We start from the raw sequence: 17,190 nt of genomic DNA, 5'->3' as shown, positions 1-17,190 counted from the left end.
CAGAAAATGGTCAACAGCAACGTTCACACGGTTTCGTACTGCTCAAGTGCTACACTAAAACGGTATGTTTCTTTTTCAGATCTGGAAAAACACGACCGAGAGAGGAATCAAACACGCAATCTTCGGATACGAAGTCCGACGCCTTATCCATTAGGCCACACGGTGACTGACAAACAAGTGGAACTTATATACGACTCATCTCAAAATGCTCACACCACTGAGGAGTTGTGTTTTCGTTCTACACAGACGCTGCCCCTTGCTCTTTCCCACCCATTTGATACATTCAACCTACTACGAGACCTACCAAATATAGACTGGGAAACTAAACCACCCACTTTGTGCATTCGGAAATGTAAGGCAGGGCGTCCCTCGCCGCATTTGCTAATTCTGCAGAAGTGGCGGCGGCGGCGACGACGACGACGACGACGACGACGACGACGACGACGACGACGACGACGACAACCGCGGAAGGCTCTGAGATATGTGAGAAATACATCTATAAAATGTATTTCAGACTGTCCCATCCCACCTTATGCTGTACCGCTTTGGCAAATGCTTTATCTGCGCCATTCGCCTTAATCACATCTGAGAGTAATTCTTAATAAAACGCCTCTCGCTAATTGTTAGTCATCCCAGATACTGTTCGCTATAAGGCCACGACGCGCAACTGATATCCAAAATTCGTCTGCCTCCTGTGAGGATCGAACTCACGACCCCTGGTTTACTACACCAGTGCTCTGCCACTGAGCTAAACAGGCGTGGCCTAGCGGTACTTTTGTGTACTTCATCCTTACGGTCGTCTGGATCATCAGACTTCAGCTGACAACACTTCATACTACCGTCTAATATTTGCAGCTATGGCGACCCATTACTGCTTGCCTACACATCTGACACGTAAACGAAGTGCTCTCCAAATAACACCAATTGCATTTCAGAACATGTCTTTCACACATGTCTACAAAATCACCTTCACCTTCAAATACAGTTTCGTAGCGACTGACGGAGACGTAGGCAAAGTTTAAAGTTGCTATTTCCATTACATCACGTTAATCAGAAAAACGGTAAGATACATCTGCAGAGGAACAAAATTCCGTTCCTCCCCACATGGGGATCGAACCCACGACCCTGGGATTAAGAGCCTTATGTTCTACCGACTGAGCTAGCCGCACTGTCTCGGTGAGTATATGCCGGTTAGCACGTCACACAGTACTCGTTTGGGTTGATTGGTCCCATACATAACCTCCCCATGTTGCCTAATGTTTTCCTAACGTCACACTCGTCACGTAGTTCACTTTTATTTCATAATCATTTCTGAGAGGTAACAGAATTGCATGACAACCTGCAGAGCTAGTTTCGTCAAAATTAACACACATACTTGATGTGACTCATAAGCCGAACGAGTTACTTTCCGACGTTATTTTAGATGTGCAAGTGCCAGTCAAAAACACGCGGCGACGGCAATATGCAAACCAATTCGCTAGTTAACACCGGTCTTGTTGTGCGTGTTTCAAGCTCAAGAGCATCTCCAAGCAGAAAATGGTCAACAGCAACGTTCACACGGTTTCGTACTGCTCAAGTGCTACACTAAAACGGTATGTTTCTTTTTCAGATCTGGAAAAACACGACCGAGAGAGGAAACAAACACGCAATCTTCGGATACGAAGTCCGACGCCTTATCCATTAGGCCACACGGTCACTGACAAACAAGTGGAACTTATATACGACTCATCTCAAAACGCTCACACCACTGAGGAGTTGTGTTTTCGTTCTACACAGACGCTGCCCCTTGCTCTTTCCCACCCATTTGATACATTCAACCTGCTACGATACCTACCAAATATAGACTGGGAAACTAAACCACCCACTTTGTGCATTCGGAAATGTAAGGCAGGGCGTCCCTCGCCGCATTTGCTACGATGTCCATTTGCTACTTCTGCAGAAGTGGCGGCGGCGACGACGACGACGACGACGACGACGACGACGACGACGACGACGACAACCGCGGAAGGCTCTGAGATATGTGAGAAATACATCTATAAAATGTATTTCAGACTGTCCCATCCCACCTTATGCTGTACCGCTTTGGCAAATGCTTTATCTGCGCCATTCGCCTTAATCACATCTGAGAGTAATTCTTAATAAAACGCCTCTCGCTAATTGTTAGTCATCCCAGATACTGTTTGCTATAAGGCCACGACGCGCAACTGATATCCAAAATTCGTCTGCCTCCTGTGAGGATCGAACTCACGACCCCTGGTTTACTAGACCAGTGCTCTGCCACTGAGCTAAAGAGGCGCGGCCTAGCTGTACTTTTGCGTACTTCATCCTTACGGTCGTCTGGATCATCAGACTTCAGCTGACAACACTTCATATTACCGTCTAATATTTGCAGCTATGGCGACCCATTACTGCTTGCCTACACATCTGACACGTAAACGAAGTGCTCTCCAAATAACACCACTTGCATTTCAGAACATGTCTTTCACACATGTCTACAAAATCACCTTCACCTTCAAATACAGTTTCGTAGCGACTGACGGAGACGTAGGCAAAGTTTAAAGTTGCTATTTCCATTACATCACGTTATTGAGAAAAACGGTAAGTTACATCTGCAGAGGAACAAAATATCGTTCCTCCCCACGTGGGGATCGAACCCACGACCCTGGGATTAAGAGCCTTATGTTCTACCGACTGAGCTAGCCGCGCTGCCTCGGTGAGTATATGCCGGTTAGCACGTCACACAGTACTCGTTTGGGTTGATTGGTCCCATACAGAACCTCCCCATGTTGCCTAATGTTTTCCTAACGTCACACTCGTCACGTAGTTCACTTTTATTTCATAATCATTTCTGAGAGGTAACAGAATTGCATGACAACCTGCAGAGCTAGTTTCGTCAAAATTAACACACATACTTGATGTGACTCATAAGCCGAACGAGTTACTTTCCGACGTTATTTAAGATGTGCAAGTGCCAGTCAAAAACACGCGGCGACGGCAATATGCAAACCAATTCGCTAGTTAACACCGGTCTTGTTGTGCGTGTTTTAAGCTGAAGAGCATCTCCAAGCAGAAAATGGTCAACAGCAACGTTCACACGGTTTCGTACTGCTCAAGTGCTACACTAAAACGGTATGTTTCTTTTTCAGATCTGGAAAAACACGACCGAGAGAGGAATCAAACACGCAATCTTCGGATACGAAGTCCGACGCCTTATCCATTAGGCCACACGGTCACTGACAAACAAGTGGAACTTATATACGACTCATCTCAAAACGCTCACACCACTGAGGAGTTGTGTTTTCGTTCTACACAGACGCTGCCCCTTGCTCTTTCCCACCCATTTGATACATTCAACCTGCTACGAGACCTACCAAATATAGACTGGGAAACTAAACCACACACTTTGTGCATTCGGAAATGTAAGGCAGGGCGTCCCTCGCCGCATTTGCTACGATGTCCATTTGCTACTTCTGCAGAAGTGGCGGCGGCGACGACGACGACGACGACGACGACGACGACGACAACCGCGGAAGGCTCTGAGATATGTGAGAAATACATCTATAAAATATATTTCAGACTGTCCCATCCCACCTTATGCTGTACCGCTTTGGCAAATGCTTTATCTGCGCCATTCGCCTTAATCACATCTGAGAGTAATTCTTAATAAAACGCCTCTCGCTAATTGTTAGTCATCCCAGATACTGTTTGCTATAAGGCCACGACGCGCAACTGATATCCAAAATTCGTCTGCCTCCTGTGAGGATCGAACTCACGACCCCTGGTTTACTAGACCAGTGCTCTGCCACTGAGCTAAAGAGGCGCGGCCTAGCGGTACTTTTGCGTACTTCATCCTTACGGTCGTCTGGATCATCAGACTTCAGCTGACAACACTTCATATTACCGTCTAATATTTGCAGCTATGGCGACCCATTACTGCTTGGCTACACATCTGACACGTAAAGGAAGTGCTCTCCAAATAACACCACTTGCATTTCAGAACATGTCTTTCACACATGTCTACGAAATCACCTTCACCTTCAAATACAGTTTCGTAGCGACTGACGGAGACGTAGGCAAAGTTTAAAGTTGCTATTTCCATTACATCACGTTAATCAGAAAAACGGTAAGTTACATCTGCAGAGGAACAAAATTCCATTCCTCCCCACGTGGGGATAGAACCCACGACCCTGGGATTAAGAGCCTTATGTTCTACCGACTGAGCTAGCCGCGCTGCCTCGGTGAGTATATGCCGGTTAGCACGTCACACAGTACTCGTTTGGGTTGATTGGTCCCATACAGAACCTCCCAATGTTGCCTAATGTTTTCCTAACGTCACACTCGTCACGTAGTTCACTTTTATTTCATAATCATTTCTGAGAGGTAACAGAATTGCATGACAACCTGCAGAGCTAGTTTCGTCAAAATTAACACACATACTTGATGTGACTCATAAGCCGAACGAGTTACTTTCCGACGTTATTTAAGATGTGCAAGTGCCAGTCAAAAACACGCGGCGACGGCAATATGCAAACCAATTCGCTAGTTAACACCGGTCTTGTTGTGCGTGTTTTAAGCTGAAGAGCATCTCCAAGCAGAAAATGGTCAACAGCAACATTCACACGGTTTCGTACTGCTCAAGTGCTACACTAAAACGGTATGTTTCTTTTTCAGATCTGGAAAAACACGACCGAGAGAGGAATCAAACACGCAATCTTCGGATACGAAGTCCGACGCCTTATCCATTAGGCCACACGGTCACTGACAAACAAGTGGAACTTATATACGACTCATCTCAAAACGCTCACACCACTGAGGAGTTGTGTTTTCGTTCTACACAGACGCTGCCCCTTGCTCTTTCCCACCCATTTGATACATTCAACCTGCTACGAGACCTATCAAATATAGACTGGGAAACTAAACCACACACTTTGTGCATTCGGAAATGTAAGGCAGGGCGTCCCTCGCCGCATTTGCTACGATGTCCATTTGCTACTTCTGCAGAAGTGGCGGCGGCGACGACGACGACGACGACGACAACCGCGGAAGGCTCTGAGATATGTGAGAAATACATCTATAAAATGTATTTCAGACTGTCCCATCCCACCTTATGCTGTACCGCTTTGGCAAATGCTTTATCTGCGCCATTCGCCTTAATCACATCTGAGAGTAATTCTTAATAAAACGCCTCTCGCTAATTGTTAGTCATCCCAGATACTGTTTGCTATAAGGCCACGACGCGCAACTGATATCCAAAATTCGTCTGCCTCCTGTGAGGATCGAACTCACGACCCCTGGTTTACTAGACCAGTGCTCTGCCACTGAGCTAAAGAGGCGCGGCCTAGCGGTACTTTTGCGTACTTCATCCTTACGGTCGTCTGGATCATCAGACTTCAGCTGACAACACTTCATATTACCGTCTAATATTTGCAGCTATGGCGACCCATTACTGCTTGCCTACACATCTGACACGTAAACGAAGTGCTCTCCAAATAACACCACTTGCATTTCAGAACATGTCTTTCACACATGTCTACAAAATCACCTTCACCTTCAAATACAGTTTCGTAGCGACTGACGGAGACGTAGGCAAAGTTTAAAGTTGCTATTTCCATTACATCACGTTAATCAGAAAAACGGTAAGTTACATCTGCAGAGGAACAAAATTCCGTTCCTCCCACGACCCTGGGATTAAGAGCCTTATGTTCTACCGACTGAGCTAGCCGCGCTGCCTCGGTGAGTATATGCCGGTTAGCACGTCACACAGTACTCGTTTGGGTTGATTGGTCCCATACAGAACCTCCCAATGTTGCCTAATGTTTTCCTAACGTCACACTCGTCACGTAGTTCACTTTTATTTCATAATCATTTCTGAGAGGTAACAGAATTACATGACAACCTGCAGAGCTAGTTTCGTCAAAATTAACACACATACTTGATGTGACTCATAAGCCGAACGAGTTACTTTCCGACGTTATTTTAGATGTGCAAGTGCCAGTCAAAAACACGCGGCGACGGCAATATGCAAACCAATTCGCTAGTTAACACCGGTCTTGTTGTGCGTGTTTTAAGCTGAAGAGCATCTCCAAGCAGAAAATGGTCAACAGCAACATTCACACGGTTTCGTACTGCTCAAGTGCTACACTAAAACGGTATGTTTCTTTTTCAGATCTGGAAAAACACGACCGAGAGAGGAATCAAACACGCAATCTTCGGATACGAAGTCCGACGCCTTATCCATTAGGCCACACGGTCACTGACAAACAAGTGGAACTTATATACGACTCATCTCAAAACGCTCACACCACTGAGGAGTTGTGTTTTCGTTCTACACAGACGCTGCCCCTTGCTCTTTCCCACCCATTTGATACATTCAACCTGCTACGAGACCTACCAAATATAGACTGGGAAACTAAACCACCCACTTTGTGCATTCGGAAATGTAAGGCAGGGCGTCCCTCGCCGCATTTGCTAATTCTGCAGAAGTGGCGGCGGCGGCGACGACGACGACGACGACGACGACGACGACGACGACAACCGCGGAAGGCTCTGAGATATGTGAGAAATACATCTATAAAATGTATTTCAGACTGTCCCATCCCACCTTATGCTGTACCGCTTTGGAAAATGCTTTATCTGCGCCATTCGCCTTAATCACATCTGAGAGTAATTCTTAATAAAACGCCTCTCGCTAATTGTTAGTCATCCCAGATACTGTTTGCTATAAGGCCACGACGCGCAACTGATATCCAAAATTCGTCTGCCTCCTGTGAGGATCGAACTCACGACCCCTGGTTTACTAGACCAGTGCTCTGCCACTGAGCTAAAGAGGCGCGGCCTAGCGGTACTTTTGCGTACTTCATCCTTACGGTCGTCTGGATCATCAGACTTCAGCTGACAACACTTCATATTACCGTCTAATATTTGCAGCTATGGCGACCCATTACTGCTTGCCTACACATCTGACACGTAAACGAAGTGCTCTCCAAATAACACCACTTGCATTTCAGAACATGTCTTTCACACATGTCTACAAAATCACCTTCACCTTCAAATACAGTTTCGTAGCGACTGACGGAGACGTAGGCAAAGTTTAAAGTTGCTATTTCCATTACATCACGTTAATCAGAAAAACGGTAAGTTACATCTGCAGAGGAACAAAATTCCGTTCCTCCCCACGTGGGGCTCGAACCCACGACCCTGGGATTAAGAGCCTTATGTTCTACCGACTGAGCTAGCCGCGCTGCCTCGGTGAGTATATGCCGGTTAGCACGTCACACAGTACTCGTTTGGGTTGATTGGTCCCATACAGAACCTCCCCATGTTGCCTAATGTTTTCCTAACGTCACACTCGTCACGTAGTTCACTTTTATTTCATAATCATTTCTGAGAGGTAACAGAATTGCATGACAACCTGCAGAGCTAGTTTCGTCAAAATTAACACACATACTTGATGTGACTCATAAGCCGAACTAGTTACTTTCCGACGTTATTTTAGATGTGCAAGTGCCAGTCAAAAACACGCGGCGACGGCAATATGCAAACCAATTCGCTAGTTAACACCGGTCTTGTTGTGCGTGTTTTAAGCTGAAGAGCATCTCCAAGCAGAAAATGGTCAACAGCAACATTCACACGGTTTCGTACTGCTCAAGTGCTACACTAAAACGGTATGTTTCTTTTTCAGATCTGGAAAAACACGACCGAGAGAGGAATCAAACACGCAATCTTCGGATAGGAAGTCCGACGCCTTATCCATTAGGCCACACGGTCACTGACAAACAAGTGGAACTTATATACGACTCATCTCAAAACGCTCACACCACTGAGGAGTTGTGTTTTCGTTCTACACAGACGCTGCCCCTTGCTCTTTCCCACCCATTTGATACATTCAACCTGCTACGAGACCTACCAAATATAGACTGGGAAACTAAACCACACACTTTGTGCATTCGGAAATGTAAGGCAGGGCGACCCTCGCCGCATTTGCTACGATGTCCATTTGCTACTTCTGCAGAAGTGGCGGCGGCGGCGACGACGACGACAACGACGACGACGACGACGACGACGACAACCGCGGAAGGCTCTGAGATATGTGAGAAATACATCTATAAAATGCATTTCAGACTGTCCCATCCCACCTTATGCTGTACCGCTTTGGCAAATGCTTTATCTGCGACATTCGCCTTAATCACATCTGAGAGTAATTCTTAATAAAACGCCTCTCGCTAATTGTCAGTCATCCCAGATACTGTTTGCTATAAGGCCACGACGCGCAACTGATATCCAAAATTCGTCTGCCTCCTGTGAGGATCGAACTCACGACCCCTGGTTTACTACACCAGTGCTCTGCCACTGAGCTAAACAGGCGCGGCCTAGCGGTACTTTTGTGTACTTCATCCTTACGGTCGTCTGGATCATCAGACTTCAGCTGACAACACTTCATACTACCGTCTAATATTTGCAGCTATGGCGACCCATTACTGCTTGCCTACACATCTGACACGTAAAGGAAGTGCTCTCCAAATAACACCACTTGCATTTCAGAACATGTCTTTCACACATGTCTACAAAATCACCTTCACCTTCAAATACAGTTTCGTAGCGACTGACGGAGACGTAGGCAAAGTTTAAAGTTGCTATTTCCATTACATCACGTTAATCAGAAAAACGGTAAGATACATCTGCAGAGGAACAAAATTCCGTTCCTCCCCACGTGGGGATCGAACCCACGACCCTGGGATTAAGAGCCTTATGTTCTACCGACTGAGCTAGCCGCGCTGCCTCGGTGAGTATATGCCGGTTAGCACGTCACACAGTACTCGTTTGGGTTGATTGGTCCCATACAGAACCTCCCCATGTTGCCTAATGTTTTCCTAACGTCACACTCGTCACGTAGTTCACTTTTATTTCATAATCATTTCTGAGAGGTAACAGAATTGCATGACAACCTGCAGAGCTAGTTTCGTCAAAATTAACACACATACTTGATGTGACTCATAAGCCGAACGAGTTACTTTCCGACGTTATTTTAGATGTGCAAGTGCCAGTCAAAAACACGCGGCGACGGCAATATGCAAACCAATTCGCTAGTTAACACCGGTCTTGTTGTGCGTGTTTCAAGCTCAAGAGCATCTCCAAGCAGAAAATGGTCAACAGCAACGTTCACACGGTTTCGTACTGCTCAAGTGCTACACTAAAACGGTATGTTTCTTTTTCAGATCTGGAAAAACACGACCGAGAGAGGAATCAAACACGCAATCTTCGGATACGAAGTCCGACGGCTTATCCATTAGGCCACACGGTCACTGACAAACAAGTGGAACTTATATACGACTCATCTCAAAACGCTCACACCACTGAGGAGTTGTGTTTTCGTTCTACACAGACGCTGCCCCTTGCTCTTTCCCACCCATTTGATACATTCAACCTGCTACGATACCTACCAAATATAGACTGGGAAACTAAACCACCCACTTTGTGCATTCGGAAATGTAAGGCAGGGCGTCCCTCGCCGCATTTGCTACGATGTCCATTTGCTACTTCTGCAGAAGTGGCGGCGGCGACGACGACGACGACGACGACGACGACGACGACGACAACCGCGGAAGGCTCTGAGATATGTGAGAAATACATCAATAAAATGTATTTCAGACTGTCCCATCCCACCTTATGCTGTACCGCTTTGGCAAATGCTTTATCTGCGCCATTCGCCTTAATCACATCTGAGAGTAATTCTTAATAAAACGCCTCTCGCTAATTGTTAGTCATCCCAGATACTGTTTGCTATAAGGCCACGACGCGCAACTGATATCCAAAATTCGTCTGCCTCCTGTGAGGATCGAACTCACGACCCCTGGTTTACTAGACCAGTGCTCTGCCACTGAGCTAAAGAGGCGCGGCCTAGCTGTACTTTTGCGTACTTCATCCTTACGGTCGTCTGGATCATCAGACTTCAGCTGACAACACTTCATATTACCGTCTAATATTTGCAGCTATGGCGACCCATTACTGCTTGGCTACACATCTGACACGTAAAGGAAGTGCTCTCCAAATAACACCACTTGCATTTCAGAACATGTCTTTCACACATGTCTACAAAATCACCTTCACCTTCAAATACAGTTTCGTAGCGACTGACGGAGACGTAGGCAAAGTTTAAAGTTGCTATTTCCATTACATCACGTTATTGAGAAAAACGGTAAGTTACATCTGCAGAGGAACAAAATCCCGTTCCTCCCCACGTGGGGATCGAACCCACGACCCTGGTATTAAGAGCCTTATGTTCTACCGACTGAGCTAGCCGCGCTGCCTCGGTGAGTATATGCCGGTTAGCACGTCACACAGTACTCGTTTGGGTTGATTGGTCCCATACAGAACCTCCCCATGTTGCCTAATGTTTTCCTAACGTCACACTCGTCACGTAGTTCACTTTTATTTCATAATCATTTCTGAGAGGTAACAGAATTGCATGACAACCTGCAGAGCTAGTTTCGTCAAAATTAACACACATACTTGATGTGACTCATAGGCCGAACGAGTTACTTTCCGACGTTATTTTAGATGTGCAAGTGCCAGTCAAAAACACGCGGCGACGGCAATATGCAAACCAATTCGCTAGTTAACACCGGTCTTGTTGTGCGTGTTTCAAGCTGAAGAGCATCTCCAAGCAGAAAATGGTCAACAGCAACATTCACACGGTTTCGTACTGCTCAAGTGCTACACTAAAACGGTATGTTTCTTTTTCAGATCTGGAAAAACACGACCGAGAGAGGAATCAAACACGCAATCTTCGGATACGAAGTCCGACGCCTTATCCATTAGGCCACACGGTCACTGACAAACAAGTGGAACTTATATACGACTCATCTCAAAACGCTCACACCACTGAGGAGTTGTGTTTTCGTTCTACACAGACGCTGCCCCTTGCTCTTTCCCACCCATTTGATACATTCAACCTGCTACGAGACCTACCAAATATAGACTGGGAAACTAAACCACCCACTTTGTGCATTCGGAAATGTAAGGCAGGGCGTCCCTCGCCGCATTTGCTACGATGTCCATTTGCTACTTCTGCAGAAGTGGCGGCGGCGACGACGACGACGACGACGACGACGACGACGACGACGACGACAACCGCGGAAGGCTCTGAGATATGTGAGAAATACATCTATAAAATGTATTTCAGACTGTCCCATCCCACCTTATGCTGTACCGCTTTGGCAAATGCTTTATCTGCGCCATTCGCCTTAATCACATCTGAGAGTAATTCTTAATAAAACGCCTCTCGCTAATTGTTAGTCATCCCAGATACTGTTTGCTATAAGGCCACGACGCGCAACTGATATCCAAAATTCGTCTGCCTCCTGTGAGGATCGAACTCACGACCCCTGGTTTACTAGACCAGTGCTCTGCCACTGAGCTAAAGAGGCGCGGCCTAGCTGTACTTTTGCGTACTTCATCCTTACGGTCGTCTGGATCATCAGACTTCAGCTGACAACACTTCATATTACCGTCTAATATTTGCAGCTATGGCGACCCATTACTGCTTGGCTACACATCTGACACGTAAAGGAAGTGCTCTCCAAATAACACCACTTGCATTTCAGAACATGTCTTTCACACATGTCTACAAAATCACCTTCACCTTCAAATACAGTTTCGTAGCGACTGACGGAGACGTAGGCAAAGTTTAAAGTTGCTATTTCCATTACATCACGTTATTGAGAAAAACGGTAAGTTACATCTGCAGAGGAACAAAATTCCGTTCCTCCCCACGTGGGGATCGAACCCACGAGCCTGGGATTAAGAGCCTTATGTTCTACCGACTGAGCTAGCCGCGCTGCCTCGGTGAGTATATGCCGGTTAGCACGTCACACAGTACTCGTTTGGGTTGATTGGTCCCATACAGAACCTCCCCATGTTGCCTAATGTTTTCCTAACGTCACACTCGTCACGTAGTTCACTTTTATTTCATAATCATTTCTGAGAGGTAACAGAATTGCATGACAACCTGCAGAGCTAGTTTCGTCAAAATTAACACACATACTTGATGTGACTCATAAGCCGAACGAGTTACTTTCCGACGTTATTTTAGATGTGCAAGTGCCAGTCAAAAACACGCGGCGACGGCAATATGCAAACCAATTCGCTAGTTAACACCGGTCTTGTTGTGCGTGTTTTAAGCTGAAGAGCATCTCCAAGCAGAAAATGGTCAACAGCAACATTCACACGGTTTCGTACTGCTCAAGTGCTACACTAAAACGGTATGTTTCTTTTTCAGATCTGGAAAAACACGACCGAGAGAGGAATCAAACACGCAATCTTCGGATACGAAGTCCGACGCCTTATCCATTAGGCCACACGGTCACTGACAAACAAGTGGAACTTATATACGACTCATCTCAAAACGCTCACACCACTGAGGAGTTGTGTTTTCGTTCTACACAGACGCTGCCCCTTGCTCTTTCCCACCCATTTGATACATTCAACCTGCTACGAGACCTACCAAATATAGACTGGGAAACTAAACCACACACTTTGTGCATTCGGAAATGTAAGGCAGGGCGTCCCTCGCCGCATTTGCTACGATGTCCATTTGCTACTTCTGCAGAAGTGGCGGCGGCGACGACGACGACGACGACGACGACGACGACGACAACCGCGGAAGGCTCTGAGATATGTGAGAAATACATCTATAAAATATATTTCAGACTGTCCCATCCCACCTTATGCTGTACCGCTTTGGCAAATGCTTTATCTGCGCCATTCGCCTTAATCACATCTGAGAGTAATTCTTAATAAAACGCCTCTCGCTAATTGTTAGTCATCCCAGATACTGTCTGCTATAAGGCCACGACGCGCAACTGATATCCAAAATTCGTCTGCCTCCTGTGAGGATCGAACTCACGACCCCTGGTTTACTAGACCAGTGCTCTGCCACTGAGCTAAACAGGCGCGGCCTAGCGGTACTTTTGCGTACTTCATCCTTACGGTCGTCTGGATCATCAGACTTCAGCTGACAACACTTCATATTACCGTCTAATATTTGCAGCTATGGCGACCCATTACTGCTTGGCTACACATCTGACACGTAAACGAAGTGCTCTCCAAATAACACCACTTGCATTTCAGAACATGTCTTTCACACATGTCTACAAAATCACCTTCACCTTCAAATACAGTTTATTAGCGACTGACGGAGACGTAGGCAAAGTTTAAAGTTGCTATTTCCATTACATCACGTTAATCAGAAAAACGGTAAGTTACATCTGCAGAGGAACAAAATTCCGTTCCTCCCCACGTGGGGATCGAACCCACGACCCTGGGATTAAGAGCCTTATGTTCTACCGACTGAGCTAGCCGCGCTGCCTCGGTGAGTATATGCCGGTTAGCACGTCACACAGTACTCGTTTGGGTTGATTGGTCCCATACAGAACCTCCCCATGTTGCCTAATGTTTTCCTAACGTCACACTCGTCACGTAGTTCACTTTTATTTCATAATCATTTCTGAGAGGTAACAGAATTGCATGACAACATGCAGAGCTAGTTTCGTCAAAATTAACACACATACTTGATGTGACTCATAAGCCGAACGAGTTACTTTCCGACGTTATTTTAGATGTGCAAGTGCCAGTCAAAAACACGCGGCGACGGCAATATGCAAACCAATTCGCTAGTTAACACCGGTCTTGTTGTGCGTGTTTCAAGCTCAAGAGCATCTCCAAGCAGAAAATGGTCAACAGCAACGTTCACACGGTTTCGTACTGCTCAAGTGCTACACTAAAACGGTATGTTTCTTTTTCAGATCTGGAAAAACACGACCGAGAGAGGAATCAAACACGCAATCTTCGGATACGAAGTCCGACGCCTTATCCATTAGGCCACACGGTCACTGACAAACAATTGGAACTTATATACGACTCATCTCAAAACGCTCACACCACTGAGGAGTTGTGTTTTCGTTCTACACAGACGCTGCCCCTTGCTCTTTCCCACACATTTGATACATTCAACCTGCTATGAGACCTACCAAATATAGACTGGGAAACTAAACCATACACTTTGTGCATTCGGAAATGTAAGGCAGGGCGTCCCTCGCCGCATTTGCTACGATGTCCATTTGCTACTTCTGCAGAAGTGGCGGCGGCGGCGACGACGACGACGACGACGACGACAACCGCGGAAGGCTCTGAGATATGTGAGAAATACATCTATAAAATATATTTCAGACTGTCCCATCCCACCTTATGCTGTACCGCTTTGGCAAATGCTTTATCTGCGCCATTCGCCTTAATCACATCTGAGAGTAATTCTTAAGAAAACGCCTCTCGCTAATTGTTAGTCATCCCAGATACTGTTTGCTATAAGGCCACGACGCGCAACTGATATCCAAAATTCGTGTGCCTTCTGTGAGGATCGAACTCACGACCTCTGGTTTACTAGACCAGTGCTCTGCCACTGAGCTAAACAGGCGCGGCCTAGCGGTACTTTTGCGTACTTCATCCTTACGGTCGTCTGGATCATCAGACTTCAGCTGACAACACTTCATATTACCGTCTAATATTTGCAGCTATGGCGACCCATTACTGCTTGGCTACACATCTGACACGTAAACGAAGTGCTCTCCAAATAACACCACTTGCATTTCAGAACATGTCTTTCACACATGTCTACAAAATCACCTTCACCTTCAAATACAGTTTCGTAGCGACTGACGGAGACGTAGGCAAAGTTTAAAGTTGCTATTTCCATTACATCACGTTAATCAGAAAAACGGTAAGTTACATCTGCAGAGGAACAAAATTCCGTTCCTCCCCACGTGGGGCTCGAACCCACGACCCTGGGATTAAGAGCCTTATGTTCTACCGACTGAGCTAGCCGCGCTGCCTCGGTGAGTATATGCCGGTTAGCACGTCACACAGTACTCGTTTGGGTTGATTGGTCCCATACAGAACCTCCCCATGTTGCCTAATGTTTTCCTAACGTCACACTCGTCACGTAGTTCACTTTTATTTCATAATCATTTCTGAGAGGTAACAGAATTGCATGACAACCTGCAGAGCTAGTTTCGTCAAAATTAACACACATACTTGATGTGACTCATAAGCCGAACGAGTTACTTTCCGACGCTATTTTAGATGTGCAGGTGCCAGTCAAAAACACGCGGCGACGGCAATATGCAAACCAATTCGCTAGTTAACACCGGTCTTGTTGTGCGTGTTTCAAGCTCAAGAGCATCTCCAAGCAGAAAATGGTCAACAGCAACGTTCACACGGGTTCGTACTGCTCAAGTGCTACACTAAAACGGTATGTTTCTTTTTCAGATCTGGAAAAACACGACCGAGAGAGGAATCAAACACGCAATCTTCGGATACGAAGTCCGACGCCTTATCCATTAGGCCACACGGTCACTGACAAACAAGTGGAACTTATATACGACTCATCTCAAAACGCTCACACCACTGAGGAGTTGTGTTTTCGTTCTACACAGACGCTGCCCCTTGCTCTTTCCCACCCATTTGATACATTCAACCTGCTATGAGACCTACCAAATATAGACTGGGAAACTAAACCATACACTTTGTGCATTCGGAAATGTAAGGCAGGGCGTCCCTCGCCGCATTTGCTACGATGTCCATTTGCTACTTCTGCAGAAGTGGCGACGACGACGACGACGACAACCGCGGAAGGCTCTGAGATATGTGAGAAATACATCTATAAAATATATTTCAGACTGTCCCATCCCACCTTATGCTGTACCGCTTTGGCAAATGCTTTATCTGCGCCATTCGCCTTAATCACATCTGAGAGTAATTCTTAATAAAACGCCTCTCGCTAATTGTTAGTCATCCCAGATACTGTTTGCTATAAGGCCACGACGCGCAACTGATATCCAAAATTCGTCTGCCTCCTGTGAGGATCGAACTCACGACCCCTGGTTTACTAGACCAGTGCTCTGCCACTGAGCTAAAGAGGCGCGGCCTAGCGGTACTTTTGCGTACTTCATCCTTACGGTCGTCTGGATCATCAGACTTCAGCTGACAACACTTCATATTACCGTCTAATATTTGCAGCTATGGCGACCCATTACTGCTTGGCTACACATCTGACACGTAAAGGAAGTGCTCTCCAAATAACACCACTTGCATTTCAGAACATGTCTTTCACACATGTCTACAAAATCACCTTCACCTTCAAATACAGTTTCGTAGCGACTGACGGAGACGTAGGCAAAGTTTAAAGTTGCTATTTCCATTACATCACGTTAATCAGAAAAACGGTAAGTTACATCTGCAGAGGAACAAAATTCCGTTCCTCCCCACGTGGGGCTCGAACCCACGACCCTGGGATTAAGAGCCTTATGTTCTACCGACTGAGCTAGCCGCGCTGCCTCGGTGAGTATATGCCGGTTAGCACGTCACACAGTACTCGTTTGGGTTGATTGGTCCCATACAGAACCTCCCCATGTTGCCTAATGTTTTCCTAACTTCACACTCGTCACGTTGTTCACTTTTATTTCATAATCATTTCTGAGAGGTAACAGAATTGCATGACAACATGCAGAGCTAGTTTCGTCAAAATTAACACACATACTTGATGTGACTCATAAGCCGAACGAGTTACTTTCCGACGTTATTTTAGATGTGCAAGTGCCAGTCAAAAACACGCGGCGACGGCAATATGCAAACCAATTCGCTAGTTAACACCGGTCTTGTTGTGCGTGTTTCAAGCTCAAGAGCATCTCCAAGCAGAAAATGGTCAACAGCAACGTTCACACGGTTTCGTACTGCTCAAGTGCTACACTAAAACGGTATGTTTCTTTTTCAGATCTGGAAAAACACGACCGAGAGAGGAATCAAACACGCAATCTTCGGATACGAAGTCCGACGCCTTATCCATTAGGCCACACGGTCACTGACAAACAAGTGGAACTTATATACGACTCATCTCAAAACGCTCACACCACTGAGGAGTTGTGTTTTCGTTCTACACAGACGCTGCCCCTTGCTCTTTCCCACCCATTTGATACATTCAACCTGCTATGAGACCTACCAAATATAGACTGGGAAACTAAACCATACACTTTGTGCATTCGGAAATGTAAGGCAGGGCGTCCCTCGCCGCATTTGCTACGATGTCCATTTGCTACTTCTGCAGAAGTGGCGGCGGCGGCGGCGGCGACGACGACGACA

The 17,190-nt window shown here is 46.2% G+C and overlaps 11 non-coding genes across 11 annotated transcripts; all 11 read right to left on the bottom strand.

Annotated features, from left to right (window-relative positions):
• Positions 1 to 686: 686 nt before the first annotated feature.
• On the bottom strand, positions 687 to 758 carry Trnat-agu (transfer RNA threonine (anticodon AGU)). The gene has a single exon. It is a non-coding gene; the product is annotated as a tRNA-Thr (tRNA).
• Positions 759 to 2,223: 1,465 nt separating this feature from the next.
• Trnat-agu (transfer RNA threonine (anticodon AGU)) lies at positions 2,224 to 2,295 on the bottom strand. Its single transcript has one exon. It is a non-coding gene; the product is annotated as a tRNA-Thr (tRNA).
• Positions 2,296 to 3,748: 1,453 nt separating this feature from the next.
• On the bottom strand, positions 3,749 to 3,820 carry Trnat-agu (transfer RNA threonine (anticodon AGU)). Its single transcript has one exon. It is a non-coding gene; the product is annotated as a tRNA-Thr (tRNA).
• A 1,441-nt stretch (positions 3,821 to 5,261) lies between these two features.
• On the bottom strand, positions 5,262 to 5,333 carry Trnat-agu (transfer RNA threonine (anticodon AGU)). Its single transcript has one exon. It is a non-coding gene; the product is annotated as a tRNA-Thr (tRNA).
• Positions 5,334 to 6,758: 1,425 nt separating this feature from the next.
• Positions 6,759 to 6,830, bottom strand: Trnat-agu (transfer RNA threonine (anticodon AGU)). The gene has a single exon. It is a non-coding gene; the product is annotated as a tRNA-Thr (tRNA).
• A 1,462-nt stretch (positions 6,831 to 8,292) lies between these two features.
• Trnat-agu (transfer RNA threonine (anticodon AGU)) lies at positions 8,293 to 8,364 on the bottom strand. The gene has a single exon. It is a non-coding gene; the product is annotated as a tRNA-Thr (tRNA).
• Positions 8,365 to 9,820: 1,456 nt separating this feature from the next.
• Positions 9,821 to 9,892, bottom strand: Trnat-agu (transfer RNA threonine (anticodon AGU)). Its single transcript has one exon. It is a non-coding gene; the product is annotated as a tRNA-Thr (tRNA).
• A 1,462-nt stretch (positions 9,893 to 11,354) lies between these two features.
• On the bottom strand, positions 11,355 to 11,426 carry Trnat-agu (transfer RNA threonine (anticodon AGU)). Its single transcript has one exon. It is a non-coding gene; the product is annotated as a tRNA-Thr (tRNA).
• Positions 11,427 to 12,879: 1,453 nt separating this feature from the next.
• Positions 12,880 to 12,951, bottom strand: Trnat-agu (transfer RNA threonine (anticodon AGU)). The gene has a single exon. It is a non-coding gene; the product is annotated as a tRNA-Thr (tRNA).
• A 1,447-nt stretch (positions 12,952 to 14,398) lies between these two features.
• Positions 14,399 to 14,470, bottom strand: Trnat-agu (transfer RNA threonine (anticodon AGU)). Its single transcript has one exon. It is a non-coding gene; the product is annotated as a tRNA-Thr (tRNA).
• Positions 14,471 to 15,902: 1,432 nt separating this feature from the next.
• On the bottom strand, positions 15,903 to 15,974 carry Trnat-agu (transfer RNA threonine (anticodon AGU)). Its single transcript has one exon. It is a non-coding gene; the product is annotated as a tRNA-Thr (tRNA).
• Between the last annotated feature and the right edge of the window lie 1,216 nt (positions 15,975 to 17,190).

Source organism: Schistocerca gregaria, chromosome 4 (genome assembly GCF_023897955.1).
Source record: "Schistocerca gregaria isolate iqSchGreg1 chromosome 4, iqSchGreg1.2, whole genome shotgun sequence".
In the NCBI taxonomy this organism is placed as follows: Eukaryota; Metazoa; Arthropoda; class Insecta; order Orthoptera; family Acrididae; genus Schistocerca; species Schistocerca gregaria.
The sequence above is the reverse complement of the archived record's forward strand: the minus strand, read 5'-3'. Positions and strand labels throughout refer to the sequence as shown.